The sequence below is a fragment of the Meriones unguiculatus genome, chromosome 17, assembly GCF_030254825.1.
Source record: "Meriones unguiculatus strain TT.TT164.6M chromosome 17, Bangor_MerUng_6.1, whole genome shotgun sequence".
Lineage (NCBI taxonomy): Eukaryota > Metazoa > Chordata > Mammalia > Rodentia > Muridae > Meriones > Meriones unguiculatus.
Genome location: NC_083364.1, coordinates 52,690,055 through 52,708,439, shown reverse-complemented (window position 1 = coordinate 52,708,439; position 18,385 = coordinate 52,690,055). Strand labels below are relative to the sequence as shown.

Sequence of the window (18,385 nt, the reverse complement as noted above, 5' to 3'; positions counted from 1 at the left end):
ATATTTCATTTTCTACTTTCTGATGTGAGAGTTTTACTGCCTCCAGATCTGTCTTCTGGGCCTTCTAAGTCTTCTTGCAAGCCATAGTATTTATTGCTCATCCTGTGTCTCTCCAGCTCTCTTCCATCCCCTCTCTCTGTATATCTGATAGTTATCCCTACTTCAAATGCTACTTTAATCCATACCCTGCATAGCAGTTGTTGAGTGCATACTAACAGTATGGTGTATACCCTTGTAACTGACCAGTGAGTGCCAGAGTTCCACTGTTCTCTGCTTCCCATTAGGGAATTACAAGCCTCTGTCACAGTGTATGACTTCTTTAACTTGAATTCAAGTCCTTTGATTATGTCTACAAAAGAAGCATTTCGCTGAGTTATTTTCCTCGCCTGCATCCTAACTTTAGATAATTTTTTTGCTTATCATATTATTATTTATTATACATTACTGTATTATTGGGTAGCTTTTTGTGTGTGCATAATTTATCAGTTATATCACCAACACGACTGTTACACATTTTATGCTAAGACATAGTAGTAATAAGTCATTAATTTCTCAAACAGTAGACAGTAATCATTTGCATTGCTGTTGTTTGCAAATATGTAAGTAGCAGATAGTTTTAAAGATAAAATTTTATAATTGGTACAATACTGAAGGGGAAGGGATATCCATTTCATGAAGCCACTATTAGACAATGAATGTCGAGTCTTTTGTCACTGCTAGCTAGTATTTTCTGGAAATTCTTTGGAAAGTAAAGAAATGGACAATTTCTGTAATTCCTAATACATACAGAAGGGGACTTGTTTGCCTTTATTCTTATATTCAGTTTCTTAACTGAAAAGCTCTGGGTCATGACAAAGTCAGACTTGCATGTTCCTTTTAAGAGATTTCCATTCTTGATATAGCTTACATTTGTAATGTTGGTTGAAGGTTGGTGCCTGGCCAAAAATACCTGAGAAATAGAAAAAGACAGGCAGGTAATATTAACTGAAGAAGCTTATTCATTCCTACTTAGTGTTACCACTCTCATACGTGCAAACACATACATGTGTCCTGGAGGTACCTCTGTCCATATGAAGATAATTTACTTCAGGGACTTACTTAGCTAGAGATCAGACCATGTCTTCTCTAGTTATGGTCTGTGGTAGACCACAGTGACCTGAGATATCCCGTTCATTCTAAAACTGCCTACCAGTGGGCCTAACAGCCTCATTCTTCGAAGCTATAGAATGTATCAGATGCTATGATTCAGGAGAGTCGAAGAATATACAGAATGATACAGGGAAAAACATGCACAGGACAGGGAAGCTTTAGTTAAATTAACAAGGAATTTTGAAAATGAACATGACTGCATTTTATTACACGACAATCAGAGTTTGGTGTTTGTATGTCACTTCCCCTATAAAATATGCAGCATGTATGGAAAAGAATAGGAAAACAAAGATCTTATCCCTGTAAAACCTTTAAGACAAGAATCTTTTAAAGAATACCTGGGTTGTAAAGAGAGATTGGAGCACTATATTGTTCAGAAATGGAGGATGATAAGCAGGAGATTTAGTGTCTGGTAGGCACTAAATTCTTAGATTGTGGATTTGTTTTTGGCTATAAGAGATTGTACTGACTCTTAGATTAGAGTTTTTGTCTCTTTCAAATCAGAAACATCATTGGAAGTAATAATCAAAAACCGCTGTTTCATGGTCTTCATTTATCTTATATTCAGGTGTAAAACCCGAGTTTTCTGTTTTCAGGAGTATGGAGAAAAAAAATGCTTTCTTTTGTAGCAGTTTGGCTGTTTTGTTCTTAAGCTATATAAATGGAGAGGCCTTTGCATCATGCATTATACCATGTCTACCCCCTCTTTTTGCATTTGAGTATAATTGTTCCTTAGCCAATTAATATAGTCCAGAATCACTTTTATTGAGCTTGATTGAATTAGGGATAGTATGAGAATGGGTTGGTTAGCTTAATGTATTATCCAGAGAATTGATGAAAACATCAGAAAAGCAGTCATTCATGGGGAATAAATATGCTTATGTGTAAGTGGGTACACAGTTACCTTGGGGTCCCTTCTGCACTGACTGAGTAGTAGTGACATTGGGGTGCATAACACCCCAATGTTTTGGCAAAGAAGGTGGTATAATGTGCCTTTGAACGCCGTGTGCCTGACATTAACACTAATTGGAGGTCTGACTCTTGGTAAGAAGTCACATCTCACCTCTTCTCATATCACAAACACAGTCCCCAAGGATTGGACTGTGCCAGGAAGGCATTTACTCCAGGATATTTTGTGAGTTGCTTAAGCTGTCCTTAGGATAGGTTTTTCAGAAGCCAAGTCATTTGCCCTAAGAGCCAAATAACATATATTTAGTAGATAGCTTTTTTACTATGCTGAAGTTTCTCAGACTGAATCTATGTTATGGTATATTAGGTCAGGTTTGGCCAGTGCCCTGGTAGGCAGAATTATGGGTGTGGAGCAGAGGCCTTGAAAAGGAAAGTGATGTCTGTTGAGAAATTGAGATCTGATCATGGAGAGTTAAAATTCTGAGGTTCTGCAAGTTGAGTAGGAATGAGAGGAAGCCTGAGTAGGACTCAGGAAATACTGTTAGTACTTGGTTATTCAGGCAATAATCTACTTAGGCTTTGGTCTAAGGGTACATTCAAATAACTGTTGTGTTTCCTTTTATAAGGGCTGTTTCCAGTGTGTGTGGGAATGTGTAGGTCTATGTTGTATCTATGTGTTTTTAGGTCAGAGGACACTTTATGTGTGTCTGTTCTCTCTTTCCACCATGTGTGTCGTAGGGATAGAACTGAGGTGCTTTGGCTTGGAGCCTTTATGTGCTAAGCTATTTTGCTGGCCATAGAGTTTTTAGAAAGAGTATTTTAAAATAATTTATATATTTTATGAAAATAAAGATTCCTATACCACTTGTTTTGTTAGTTTTGGTTACTGCATGCCTCCTTCATAAAACTGACATTTAATTTGGAAACACACACACACACACACACAAACACACACACACCCTTTGTAATCAGCTTAAAAATAACTGGTTTTCAAAAAATCTGCATAAAGGGGTCTTTTCTGAGACTGATACTCCAAACAAGGACCATGCATGGAGAGGACCTAGAACCCCTGCACAGATGTAGCCCATGGCAGCTCCATATCCAAGTGGTTATCCTAGTAATGGGAACAGGGACTATCTCTGACATGAACTCAGTGGCTGGCTCTTTGATCACCTCCCCCTGATTGGGGGTGGGAGGGTGTCAGCCTTGTCAGGCCACAGAGGAAAGCAATGCAGCCAGTCCTGATGAGACATGATAGGCTAGGGTCCTCCCTTAAGTGGACTGGGGAAGGGGCATGGGAGGGTAGGATTAGGAGGGAATGAAGGAGGGGGCTACAGATGGGATACAAAGTGAATAAACTGCAATTAATAAAAAAATAAATTAGTTTTAAGAAATGACTGGTTTTCCCACTTACAGCATCCCCAGTTGCTTGTAGTTCTTTATCTATAGAGTTGGACCCCTGTGAGCCTGTCCGTCAGTGTTGTTCAGGTCTCATTTTGGCAGCCATGTTGGTGAGACTGAAGGGTGTGTAGCCTCTCTGACACACTGTAGGAGACACACTCTGACAGCAAACCTTCTGTTCATCTGCCTTTTGAAATCTTTCAGTTTTCTCTCCACAATGATCCTTGAGCTTTGGGTGTGGGAATTGTGTTGTAGATGTATTATTTGAGACTGGGCACCACAAAGTCTGTTCTTTTCTGCATTTGCTCAATTGTGTTTTTCTGTAATCTCTTTCACAAATTTCTTTAATGAAGGGTGAGAACTATACTTATCTGTGGGTATGAGGATAAATATTTAGAATATAATTAGGAATTTTGACCCCATGTCAATGGGATAACGCTGAGATCATCATATATATACTGGTTATATTATATAGATTGAGCAGGTTGTATTTGTGTATTCAGGACTCTGTGTGTGTAACAATAATGAAAAAGACGCCATGAATTTGAGATAGAGCAAGGGGTAGTGAATAGGAAGAGATGAAGGGGAGAAAATTATTATTTTAATTAAAAGAATAACCAATTTTAAAATTTTAGCCATATTCTTATTTTCATATATCTGAAGATGACTCAGTAGTATTCAGTGTGAAATAATGAAGTCATTTAATATCATTATTTTCTTTATTCCTTTGGAAAGACCTGGGTGACAGCTGAATCATCTATTCCTGACAGAATGACCTCATTGAATTATAACACTTTTTTGATATTTAACTGAAGAGCCATAGTTCCATATCAATAATAACTGATTATTTAGTCAAGCCATAAAATAATGCGTTATTGACAGAGTTGTAAGTCAGTAAGTAATATCTAATAACTAGTGTTCATCTTTTTTTAGTTGAGTATGGACATACTACCAATCAAGTGAACTAAAACCTGCCTCAAAGGAAACTGAGATAATTCTTACTCATATGTCTCATTTCAATTCATGTAAATTTTGTTGCTGACTTAGACCATTTTCCACTTTTTAGTTCTTTATACTAAGTATATATACTATATGTAGTTCTTTTTAGAAAAAAAAAAAAAGATTATTTTTTGTTCCACGTTTTATCTGTACTCCTTACCCCTAGCTGTTTTCTTGTTTGTTAATTGCCATGTTTTATTACCTTTAAATAATTTTATTGCCTTTATTTACCTTTATTTAAATCATTTTATTACCTTTAAATCATTTAAAAGAACTCAAAGACATTAATACGGGATTCTAGTTTATCTAGCTGAGTAGGGCCAGTCATTGAAAGTAACTTGAATTTAGTACAGATGTCAGATTCACCATTTCCCACCCCTGCAAAAAGGTTGCCTGTAAATCTCAATTTCATTTTAGTCAAATGTGGGGGAATTGACTGCCTGTAATTCTGAGTCTAGGCAACTTTACTCTGCATTGAATAATTGCAGGGACTGTCTTTTTAATATTAAAATCAACGATAAACAGTTTGGGCCACTTTCTCTAAAAAGCCTTGGTTCTCAATGGGATATTTGCCCTTTTATCTGGGATTATTTGGCCAAAGGAGATATGTGAGCTTTGTTTGAAAGGACTTTGTGGCTCTCATTTTAACCACTGTGCCATGTGTCTTTCCCAGAATCCTGCCGCATCATAGAAGCTGGAAGCTCTGATGTTCCAGTGAAATCACAATGGACAGTCTTGACTTGACTGGTAAGAGCTGCTCTGGACATGCATCTTACTTTCTTAACCTGGAAGCAGTGAGACAGTCAAGAACCATGTGCTGTCAGAGCTGGTCTCAGCCTTTTCTCATCCGATGGACTCACCTTCCGTGTTGATCGGGGAAGTGTGACACTTGTACAGTTTTTCATATCAGTGTTTTTGTGTGTAACATTTTAATCTTCATCAAGTAAGTTAAGTCTTCTTATAGAATAACAAATTTAAACTGTTCAAAATCTCTTATTTCATTACAGTATGTGATACTGGTCCAAGTCAATCTGTTGAAGACCTACATATTTAGAAATTACACACCTAACATAGCTAAGTGCTTAATCTCCCTTGAAGCAGCTCATACAGTGTGAACCTTAGGTAAAAGAGCAACCACCAGCCATTATTACTTAATAAGAATAATTTGCAAGTGTGTGGCTATATCATGAAACCACTTAAAATTTGAAAATCAGGTAAAAAAGAAAAGGTAGTAATTATAAAATATGTACACATAAATTGTATCATCCTTTGAAACACAATCTGTTCTTTTGTACAAGTTATTTCTTTAAATTGTTGCTTTAGAAAAAAGTTTCATATTAGCTTTAAAATATGACAATAGTATTTTAAAGTTAGTAATAATGATGACTGAAGTTTTCTCAGTCTGGGTATGCAATATGTGATTAGTGATACATAAATACTGTGTGATGAATGGATGTTTTAAGATTGTAGAAATTCAGTGTAAATTAACCTGAACAAATATATTAGTCTGATTAAGAAACAAACATCTAACTTTCCAGTTAATTGGAAATTAATGCGTCTAGAATAACTGCATATACTTTTCTCTTTGAAGAAGTATATTATTGCATGTTGCTCTTATCACTTTTAACCTTTTTTGCATGTTATTGTCTAGCCTTGAACTCCTAGTAAAAACATATAATTTGATTTAATTTGTATTTACTATAGGCACTTTTAAGCACCAACAAAGTCTTAATGTGAATAGGAACAAGCTTTGTTACTGTTTGTCCTCCACATTGTACCATCTTTTAAGGTCATTTTTATTAGTGATACAAATTCTGGCTTTAAGAAGCCCAATCTGAATATAAGTATGCTTTTACTGAATCAGCAGAATAGAGTATGATGTATTCAATAGTTTGTTGAATATCCTGTATGTTCTTAATTGCTAATCCAAAGGAGAATTTAAAGAGGTCTTAAATCAGGGCGGTGTGTTGAATCGTTTACATATGAGTATATATGTAAAAGTAAGGCAGGGCCTTTAATTTACCTAGTCATAAACAGGCCATTTTATGACAGTTTTGACTTAGCTATGTGACCTGTGATTTCTGAATGATAAACTAATTATTGCAGTAAAAGAATGTTGCGTTGACTCCAAATAGAAATAGGATAGAAATTCAAGTTGTTGATAATGTTTATGATGAAATTTAATTGAAGATGTGCTTTTAGTTTATGCTTATATTTGTGTTTATGCACTCATTTAATACAGTGATAAGAAACAAAAAAAATATGTCATGCAAAACCAAGGGTGACTATTGACAAATGGATGCCAGGGCCTAGTAAATCTGAGAAACACAGCAGTCAGTGTAGGCAAAGTTACATTTTATTATTAAGTGTTTTAGTGAGTGGCCAAGAAGATGCGCCATGACCATAGTAACTCTTATGAAGGAAAGCATTTAATTAGGATTGGCTTACAGTTTCAGAGGTTTGGTTCTTTCTCATCATGTCAGGGAGCATGACAGCACACAGGTAGACTTTGTGAAGGAGATGCTGAGAGTCCCAAGTGCTGGGGACCAGCCTCAGCCAATTGTGGGTCTCGAGATTGGATCAGTGCAAGAGAAAAATCACTTCACACACAGGGGCAGGTACAAGCTGATGGATGACTCAAGAGACTCTTCTCAGGAGGCAGTCTCTCTGGTGTCTGTTTATGCTCTTTTTTTCGGCTCTCTCTTTTCTCTCTCTCAGAGCATAGAGTCAATTCCAGTCTTCTATTGTTAAATAATTTCCTTATACATTTTTTCTACATGATCAAAACCCTTTTTGTCTTTCCCCTGAATATTGGCTTTTCCCCAAAGACCCACAGAATAAACAGAATATAGCAAACTGTACTCTACACATGGTACAGTGGTTGTACCCAAGAACTTGCAGAACAGAATATAGCAAGACGTACTCTACACAGACGGTACAGTGATTACATTGCAATCAAGCAAGCATATTTAATCATTAACTCAGTGCTTTTCTCAGACAAACTTTTACATCATAGGTCATCTGCACAAAATCTTGTGGTTACAATAAGTGGCATAATAAAACAGAGGTGCAAAACAAACTAGACTATTAATTCTTAGCTGCTATTTACAGCTAAGCAAGTTCTTTATGAGCTTTTTCAATACATCTTTTGTAATAGGGGTAATCATTTGGAGGGCCTCTAATCCCTTTTTCATAAACTATACAAAGCTCCTGTAATCTCCCTATCCTATCCCAAGGAGTCATGTCTATATGACCAAGTGTTTCTAGGAAAGGAAGTTAGTCTGAGTCCAGTAGCTTCTCTAGGGCCTAATTTCTTTCTGACTGCAGCAATCTGGGTGCTGATGTGGATATTCATACAATTCCTAATATCGTTTAATATCCATGAGCTGACTAAAGTTTTTCAGGGAACTGTTAGTCCAACAGGCCTGTATACATTCATTTTCTTGTTCAAATAATTCAGGATTTACTGATTTTACAGCCAGGAGGAATGCTTCTTCCTTAGTGATTGTTTCTGAGCCATTTCCTTCTGTCCCAGTCACCCTAAAAATCTTACCAGTTGCATTGGCTAAGGTTGAATTAGAGGAAAAATATGGAGTCACAGCAAGAAACAAAACAGGCAGACATATAGGGAAAAGCAACGCCATTTGTGGACTGGTAATCCAGAGATGTTTTCTCTAGGGTGATGTTGCTCCAGCAGCTGGAACTGTGTCAAGCAACTGCTCCTTCCACCATTTCATCCCTGACACCCAAGGAGGGCCACACCTCCTAATTCTTTCAAATAGCACCACTTTCTAAGAATTCAAATATATGAACCTATGAGGGCCATTCTTATTGAAACCACCACATCAAGAGTTTCCTGGCACATTATAGTAAAAATTATTTCCTTTTTTTTTTTGTTTACACTCATTTACCTGGTTATGCTCATTATTCAGAGAACAAAGCTGAAGGAGCATTACCTTGTGAGACACAGATTTTTTTTTTCCCCGTTTTTGTTTTGTTTAGGGTTTCTCTTTGTAACAGTCTAGGCTGTCCTGCGTCTGCCTCCCAAGTGCTGGGATTAAAGATGTGCACCACCATGGCCAGCAGTGAGAGACCGTCTTAAGGTTGAAAAAAACACTAATCATAGATCTGTTTTAGAATGTCAGTGTGAAGTGATATATGCCACTGTCTTTCATATTTCATTGTCCAGAACAGGTGACTTGGTCAAATATGCTCAGTCTGGAAGTGGTCTTAGGAGTGGTAAAGTAGAAAAAGTCTGCTCAGGAGGAGCAGTGTAAGTTTTGACTGTATGTCCAAAATACCAGCTACTGCTTTTCTTTAGTGAGACAGAGTGTATGTAGGTTTAAAATCCCAAGAAATCCTTCAGTAGGTATATGTGTTTTAACATAAAATTACCCAAGCATACATCTATTTGTTATGTGGAATACTATCTCTGTCAACTTTTAAGAAAAGAGGAGGTGCCATGATTCCTAACTAGTTCTTTTATCTTTGAACTTTAGAACTTTCCTCATCACTTTCTCATGTGCACATAACTTAGGTTATTGTTTAATAATTAGTTTGAAAATGAACAGATATTGCTGCAGACTGGAACTTCTGCACTTTTCATATAGAATTAAGAAACGAAAATAGGCTCATAACTTTCTCACCTAAGTTTTATAAGTTATTAAACTGCGTTTTGAGTAAGGGATTCAAATATACAGCCAAGGCTGAGCTTGAATTCATCATCCTCCTGCTTCAGCCTTCCAAGTGCTGAGATATGCACTATCTCTTCTTTCCCCTTGGAACTTTATTCATACTGCTGATATACAAAGAGAAAGAGGAAATGAATACATTACTTCATCCAGTATAATAATTTTATCAGATTGATTATAGCCAATGCATCTGAATTCTTAAGCTCAATTTTAAGACTAATTTTAGAAGTGAAGAATACAGACTGTGGAGGAAGCTATTTTTTATACCAAAGAATGACATTGAAACATAAAACATATTTTCTAAATTATTTAATCCATTAATAAGAAATATTGGTTAATTATGGTCCATGATTCTGAGAACAGCTTTGGTACCTTTGAGATAGGAGACATGTGAAATTACCAAATTTATAATTTTATACCATGAGGGTATTGAAAATGAAGCTTCTATAAGTTGAAGATATCAAATCTGAGAACTTGAAAAACAGAGAACCAGAATAATTAATATAATAGAAGGATTATATCAATGTAAAATTACTTACATATATTCTGTGCTATCTAGGAATAGTAATGAATATTTAAAAACATCAAATTGACATGTGGTCAAGGTTTAGATAAACAGGAAAGAAATTAAATTGTATATATGGAGTAATGCAGTAGACATCAAATACCTCATATCTCATCTCTCCACCTGCTTTTTCTCCATTTCCTTCCCCCCCCTTTTCTGAGGACAGCTGTGTTTTTCTCCTCATCACTGTGATGAAGTACTGTATAGAAGCTGCTTAATGGAGGAGAGGGTTGCTTTGGCTCGTGATTTAAACAGTCCATGATAGGGAAGACATAGCATCTGTGTTCCACTGGTCACATCATCTCACTGGATCAGGTTACAGGGACAGAGTGGGCCACAGGTAGGCCCTGTCTCTTAAGGGCTCCACAGCCTCCTAAAACAGTACTTACCAGCTGGGGATCACATTCGGTACATAGACCTTGAAAAATTTTGCATCCATACTAAAGCAACACTTAGTTATTTGGAATCTTTGAGCATTAGCCTAGATGCCATTCATTGTCTGTAGTGATACTTTTTACTATATGATAGGGCACTTTTTCTGTTAAGTACTTCAAGTGGATTGCCACTTGGATTGGTAGTAAGTAATACATTTGCTTGTTGGATATTGATGTAGCATCTATTTGTTGTTGTTGTTGTTTGGCTTTGTTAATATGTGTATTTATTCTACATCCTTAGAATAATTCAGTCTCTGTTGATTTGACACCTGTCTGAAACAAAATATAATAAAAAAGGAATAAGCCGTTGAGTTTAAATACTTCCCATGCAAAAATAACTTCAATTTGAAATTTTATCAGTGCATTTTGGTATTATAAACTACAGGATAAACTGTGAGCAGTGATCTTATTCTGTAGATGTCAATTTAATCGGTTAAGTAAGATTTCTAACTTTTTTTTTTTTTGTCTACTTTTGATTTCAGTTTCTACTGAAACCTACTTATTCCTGAAGTAATTCAAACTTGAAAACAGAGAAAGTAGGAGAAATGGAAAGAGAGGAGAATAGACAATGGGGCAGGGCTAGGCTTTCTTTGACAAGGTTTTGGAGAAAGTTTCCCAGTGGTCTGACTTCTCACCCAGCTCACACAGGTTCTACAGCTTTTCTGTAGTGCCACACTGGGGAACACAAAAGCCTTTATCTGCTGGGTTTTTAGGGTACATTCTAGATGAAAATTGTAATATTTCTATCAGAATTCGTATGCATTTCCGTATAAAATTTGTACTACTCAGAGTGCTGGGCACTCTATCTTGTTTCAATTTTGTTTATGTGATTATACACATGTAGTTATTTCATAGGACCTTCAAGTGGTTAAGAGGCTTAAACTTATATTAGGGAGTCTGTGCATGGCTACTATAATCTAAAACAGTGCCTGGCATATGGAGGTTGCTCTAGAAACATTTGAGAGAATTGTGTCTTTCACACTCACATTCTGTATTCCATTAAATTTGGAGGTTGTAAGCACCCCAGGTTTGTTAGTTATTTTATACTTACAAGATATTTATTTTCTTCCTGGCTAAATTCAGGAGGAAGTATTCTTTAAGTGAAAGGTTTTTCTATGTTTTTAAGTTTGCAGTTAGCGCTGTAGTCATTAAATGCTAGTCACTCTGAGAACTTAAGATGAATAACAAAACAATTGTGGATACCTCTTGGCTCAATTTTCACAAACACTTAATCAGAAAGTGTAGCTAAGACATGTTAGCCTTCTAACAAATTATTCTCTGACTTTGCTGTGGCCTTGCAGGTGGAATATTCGAAGGCTACATTATTAATATTGGCAAGTTAGCTTATTTTGAACCATATGCCAAAAAGACTGGCCAGAATTGACATTTTATTTTTAGGCTGTTTCAAAAATGATCTGTACAGAAGGTTGTTAACAGTATTGTGTATTGACTTTATATTGACTTCCATAACTTGTTGAGTTTAACTTGTAGTTCTGCCTCTCCACTTATTTTTACTGATTTTAAAAGACAACTGAATTATGCAGTAACTTAATTGTTCTTTAACATTGATGTGAAGCCCCTTATTACAAGCACCTTCTCATGATAGGAACATTTTCACTTCAAGCCATTTTTTACCAGTCCTAGACATTGTTACAGACACACGGAAGCACAAATTTCTTGAAAGCCAGCTAGTTATAGAGGAAATGTCTGCTGTTTATGGCTTGGCTACTATTATGGGGGGAACAGTATCCTTATAAATTGGCTACCCCAATTACAATAAAGTTATCAAATAAAAGAGACAATAAAACCTACATTATATGAGAAATATGTGCTGAGTTGTATATACTTCTGCGTACCTAGGCATCACCCAGATGGACACGTACATGACACTGTATATGTTTTCCCTATAAATTTGAAAACCAGCTCTGCTTTCAGCATTGCTGGCATTACAGCTCATCAAGTAGCTATACTATAGAGGAATCAATAAAAAAAGGTTTAGTGTTAGCCGTCACTGTCAACCCCAAGAAAGCCAGACCTCTTTCTATGGCAATTACTTTATTGTGCAATTGAAGAACAGAAGCACACAGGATGACATCTTTAAGTTCATTTGGTGAAATGAACATTTAAATGGATGATAAAGTTTTCAGGCCTAATAGTTTTTCGATTTTGCTGTTAAAATGTTAAAAGTGGTGACGTTGTCTTTTTTTTTTTTTTTGTATTTTTATTAATTAGTCTAAAATGTAATAGGCACCCAGACGGCATTTTTATATGTGCTTAGTTTGTTTGGTTTCCACCCCTCCCTTTCCAGTTGTACTGTCCCGCCCGGTATTCACCTATCTACTTTGTTCTGTTGTCTTTCCCAACTTCTTTCCTTATGCATCTTTCCTTCTTGTCACTTGGGCCCATTTCTAGTTTCCTGGCTTTTACCCAGTATGTTTACTCCCACCTGGATACCCATCTTAACAGACGCTTCCTTTTTATTCACTTTGAGATTCTCTGTTTACAGACAACGAGAGAAATCTTTCTAATAAGGTTGTTATAATAGATCCTGCTGCTACTAAAGGTGCTCCAGTACTTTTTTATATGTTTTAATGATCAAAATCACATTTTAACTTATTTTCTTTGCGATGCAATATTTAATACATTTGAGTTTCTAAGTGCCTCTAAAATATACTTTAGATTGTATTTTTTTCAAGGCTTATAAATAAATAACCTTGTTTGGGCCTGTAGATATGGCCTGGTAAAGTGCTTTCTGGGCAGTTGTGAGGACCTGAGTTTGGTGTTCACGCATAATCCCGGCATTTGGAGAGGAAGAGATGGTAGTTCCTGATGTTTGCTGGTCCAGCATCCAGGCCTAGTCAGTGAAGCTTCAGGATGGTGAGTGGCCCTATCTCAGAAATACCCAGGAGGATGGCTCCTGAGGAACAGCAGTAGAGGTTGGCCTCTGGCTTCTATATACACATGTGAGCAGATCGCATACACATGTGCCCATATGAATGTGAGCCCACATGCACAGTCTTATAGATTGTCAGCTGCATAATGTTCACTGTTGCTCCTTGAAAATTAATAAGCATCACCTCCCTCTGAAGGGGGGATGCAGCCTTGCCAGGCCACAGAGGAAGATAATGCAGTAGTGCTGATGAGACCTGATAGGCTAGGGTCAGAGGGAAGGGGAGGAGGACCTTCCCTATCAATGGACTTGGGGAGGGGCTTGGGAGGAGATGAGGGGAAAGGGTGGGATTGGGAGGGGGCTACAGCTGGGATACAAAGTGAATAAACTGATTAATAAGAAAAAATTAATAAGCATAGGCAGAAAAAGCAATTTATCATTATATGGATCACATTTTTGTGTTTGTTTTTAAACTTTAGGCTAATTTAAAGTCAGGAGTTGATTCTTGAGTCAAAAGGCTAGGACTAAACAAGTTCAACTCAGATCGTCAGTATTAAGAGACCTGACCTCCTGAATCCCATGCAGAGATGTCAGAAAAGTCTTTACAGAGGAATTTTATCATTTGAATTTATAAAGGGTAACTTACACTCATGTGTGGAAGTTGTGGTCTCTCCAAGGTTCTTCTGGAAACCTTGGGCATTGGCTCTAGGTGGAGGTAGGAGGTCAGTGAGGGTCTCTCTTTGGGGACTGTATTTTAATGCTAGCACCCTTTTTTCTTTTTTTTCTCTGTGCTTCCTGGCTACCCTTGAGGTAAGCAGCCTCCCCGGCCTTGCTTCAGGCATGAAGCAGTGGATAGAGGTGACCTCAGAAACTCTAGGCCTAGAGTCAGTGCTTCCTCTTGCACTGTTTTTCATAGGTGCTTGTCATGATAAAAGGTCTGAGTAATACAGGAAATAAAGAGAAGCTTAGAAAGTTAAAATAGATGCCTTGTGTCAGTTGGCTTGGATACTGGGTGAAGTTAAACCAGAAAATGTCGGTGAAATACCAGATGCAAGAGGTCTTAAGAATGTCAGGGTCAGTTGTCTTTTTTTTTTTTTTTCCTTTGAAGGTAGATAAACCACTGAACAGTTTTGAGCAAATGAAGTTGATGGGATTGAATGGAAAATTGGATTTGGGGGGCTTTAGTGCTGTCTTGGTTTAGAAGAAATTTGTTCTAATAGGACGTTGACAGTTGTAAACTACAGTCAGGTAATGGAGGTGGTAGTCTGGATATAAGTTGAGATATTCAAATCAAGTAAATATTTTTCCAATTCTTGGTTAGAAGTTAGTAAGTACTTGGTCGTGAGGGGCTCTTTTGTGTTTCTGGGGACCAAGCCTAGGTTCTTGTTTATTGTTAGTCATGCACTGTGTCACTGAGCTATGTTCCAGCTTGGTATTTAGTTCGAAAAATTTCTTCGATAAAGGTGTTCTGAACATATAATGTTTGCTACTATATAATTCTCTGTCTCCCCCCCCCCCATGTATGTGTGAGTGTATTTAATTTTTGTAAAGCTAACCTTCACCGTGTCTCAAATCTGAATTCCAGATCTCTATCTCCTGAACTGGACTTAAAATTAGTAACCTATAGAGAGCTTGACTGTAGAAAGTACATGTTTTGAGGGTTGTAGAGGGATGATAAATGAAATGATGAAAAGCACTGAAAAATATGTCAGATACATTTTCTTTTTATACGTGATTGTTTAGACAGCTACTAATGTTCTTCAGGAGAATGGTGATAGCAGCAGAAGGTGATGTGGAAGGAGGAGAGGTGGTGTTCTGCACTGGAAGTGGAGAGAAGGTAGCCATGAGGCTTTGTGTAGGATATAACTTTAATTTTGTTGTTGTTGTTTTGAAACAAAGTCTCACTGCATAACCCAGTATGGCCTTGAACTCATAATTCACCTTTGTAGGCCTCCGGATGGATGAGGTTACAACTGGTAGATACAGTTGTAAATTTGAAATAAGTATGGAAGAGAATCAGAATGAGTTTAAGATATGCCATAAGGGAAACCTGAGATTGAAGCTTTGAAAACTGGTAAAACCTATCTAAACCATATCTAAAAATGACAAGATCTATTTGTTTATAAAGGAAAGCAAAACAAAGATATCTACTGCAGGAGAAAATGTATGGCTAGGAAAGGCAGAAAAGTTTAACTGAGTAACAGTGAATATCATCAAAATGCTAAAATGTTTAGGTTCACAATCTATGGATAAGTAAGTTTGGAGAAAACATTTTCATCAACTAGAGAAGGTGGTGGTATATGATCTTGAGTGACAGTCTTCATGAAGTAATCTATAAATACCTAGAAATTCACTCTCAAGGAAACTAGAACACATTTTCTATAAAGGTAATTTTAATATCTTTCTTGGATGCTGCCTTTGACTATTTCATCACGGCTTATCCAGGTGCTAATATCATTTCCTCACATGCACTGAAGTGACTTTCTTTAAAATGTCATTGGTAAGCATACTTCCTAAACACTTCACCCACAGGACTTACATTATTATAATTGACATTGCAAGGAAGAGAATAATGAGCTCCCTGTTGTTGCCAGCTTTCCTACACCAAGTGCGGTAACACTTTACGTAAAGTCTACTCTTAATAAAAATCTTTTGAAAACTCTTCACCTATATGTGCAGTTTTTGCTCTAAGGAAGGTAAGGAATCACTTTTCATCTGCAGACAGTGGTGTAAAAACATAAAAGATGCACTCTAGTAGATTATTTCTACTTTAAGTACAAAGTTTTGTGTCTGTATATAAGGATGTGTTTGTATTATTATTGTTGTTACTTGAGACAAGCTCTACCTATGTAGTCCTGGATGACTTGGAATACCCTATGTAGACCAGGCTGGCCTCAAATTCAGAGAGATTTTCCTACCTGTGCCTACTAAGTACTAATATTAAAGATAGGTGTTACCATACTTGTCTGTATATATATATTTATGCTTATAATTTATTCATCATAGTTTCAATGGTGATTGTTTAGATATAGATACTCATTTTTCTTTTTAATATATTAAAGAACTGAAAAGCTCAGGACACTTAAATTATTGTTTGAGCTGCTCAACTAATTAAAATACGAAACTAAGATTTATGTCTAGTCTCTTTGACTTTTAAAGACTATATGCCCACACAACTTAATAATGTATTTGGAAGCTGTTTCACCATCTTTGAGGGCAACATTCACTCCAGAGTGGAAGTGCACTGCCTCATTGTTACCCCTTCTTCCTAGTCAGTTTGGAAGAATGTACTGACACTTCATTTGCTCCAGTGGTCACAGTGGCATTTGTTTTTGCTGACCAAATCAGTTAGTTGCTTTATACTGGCCTGCTTATTATTTTGTTGTTTCTCTTGTTACCATTGCATTTTATAAGAGAAAGACTTGCTATGTAACCTAGCAAAGCCTTAAATTTGAAACCTTCCTATCTCTGCCTTCTAAATGCTGGAAGAGCAAGTGTGCATCACTGTACCAGGCTAAGGGAAGAACAAATATCTATCTACAAACCGTTTAAATTGCGATGACTATTATACCAGTGGAATATGAATCCCAGTCATCCTGTAAGACTTAAGTGCCTCCTTTTATTCCCATTGTGTTAGATGCAGGAAATGAGGCATAGAGAGTTTATCTGCCCCAGTCTCCACTGCTGGTTGGTAATAGAACAGGGATTCAGACTTTACCAATTTGGTTTCTGGGCTTCTGATCACAGCACACTGCCTGTAGATCATCCTAATTGACATATCCGTGTATTTATATATCTCTGTTGATATATCCATGTATATTAAGTGCACAGGTAATATAAATGTATAGACACAGAATTGGTACATTGACTTTAGTCACAGCAGAAATGATATTCTAGAAATGCAGAGGTTCCTCATGATACAATAATAGAGATCAAGAAATCATTTTACTGTGAAAAGGAAGTTCATTATCAGAGTTCAAGGGTGAATTATGTCTAGTGACTTAATCTTTCTACTCTAGGCTTCAAAATAATAGTATTTTAGAATTCATATAGTTATGAAATTTATAAAAAATTTAATGTGGATATTGACTTACATTCTTTGACCTTACCAAATAAAATGCATAAAAATACAAAGATCAGAAAATATTGTCTCTTTAAGAACAAGGAGGCTGAAATACTCAAGTGGACCATATACTTTCAGTGAAGTTTTTCCCCCTTCTTTTCTTTCCTGTATTGTCTTTATTCCACAAACCAGTCATTAAATGTTGATTAGGATTCTTCTCTTAGTACTCAAAGAATGAAAAGCTGCTATCCTGTAGTTTGAAAAATAATCTCAAGTATTACCCAAAATAGAATTTGAAAAAGCAGCATGGAGTTAGTAAAAACCTAGCCAGTCACTAGAGGGCAGAAAAGCACTGTATTTTTGCCCTTCTTGAAATTTTCTTTTTAAAAAAATTGCTGAACATGGTAGAGAACTATATTGATGCACAGCTGAATAGGCTTTTGTTGTTGTTGTTGTTTTATGTTTTTTGTATTCTTAATTGTTGTGTAAAATCCAATCACGTGTTTCACACTTAACTTGTATTGAAGGAGCTTTTCTGGCAGTTTCAGTGACTGCTTCTCAAAGGGTGTAAGTGTCTCTCTAGAGGAAGTACTGATGGGAACAAAGGGTATGCTGTCTGTGTGGAGTCTCCTGAAGTGGTACAAGTGTAGATGGTTAGGTGCAGTTTTGAGACAAGTTTTAGCATTCGAGTACTGCTCACCTCTGAGATTTCACCCAAGTGTACTGTGTCTTTTCATTTTTCTAGCCAGTTGAACTACTTTGGATCAGTAATTAAGACCTTGAAATTTCAAAGCTGTAAAAGCAAATAAATGAATTCTGGCTCTTTTAAAATTTTAACATTTGATCTGGTTACTGCACTCAGTTTTGTTTCTATTCTAAATTTTCTATCATCCTGATGTAATTTTATTCTGGTTTGTTTTTCTGATATATTTTAAAATATTCTTAATAACATGTTTTATTCATTGCCCTATGTGATAAATTAGGTAGAATTTGAGTTTTATTTAATAAAGATTTATATTAATATAATTAACATAATAGGAACAGCATAGGATATCAGGAAAAATACTGGATTTGGGAATTCTATTTGGTGCTCTAGTTATTTATTTATTTGTGATTTTGGGCTAGCCACATTATCTTGCTGGCCAATTTACATTCAAAATTGGAAAAACAGTATTGTTTGAGGGTGGGTTGCCCTGAGGATTGTGTGTGGACCTGGGGAGGGTGAATGTTGATGGGTGAAGGTACGCGTAACTTCAGGGAAACCTCAAGCTACCTTTGCAACAG

At 36.5% G+C, this 18,385-nt stretch overlaps 1 protein-coding gene across 12 annotated transcripts in view; it reads left to right on the top strand.

Moving 5' to 3' along the window:
- Positions 1–18,385, top strand: part of Bbx (BBX high mobility group box domain containing) — a 237,706-nt gene that overhangs the window by 92,559 nt on the left and 126,762 nt on the right. For 10 of the 12 annotated variants that reach the window (XM_021646810.2, XM_060370533.1, XM_060370532.1 and 7 more), the window contains one exon: positions 5,132–5,205. The gene's annotated coding sequence lies outside the window, so the exon portion shown is untranslated. Of the gene's footprint in view, positions 1–5,131; positions 5,206–5,235; positions 5,402–18,385 lie in introns of those variants that run through there. The other 2 variants (XM_021646813.2, XM_060370530.1) reach the window with 1 other exon arrangement.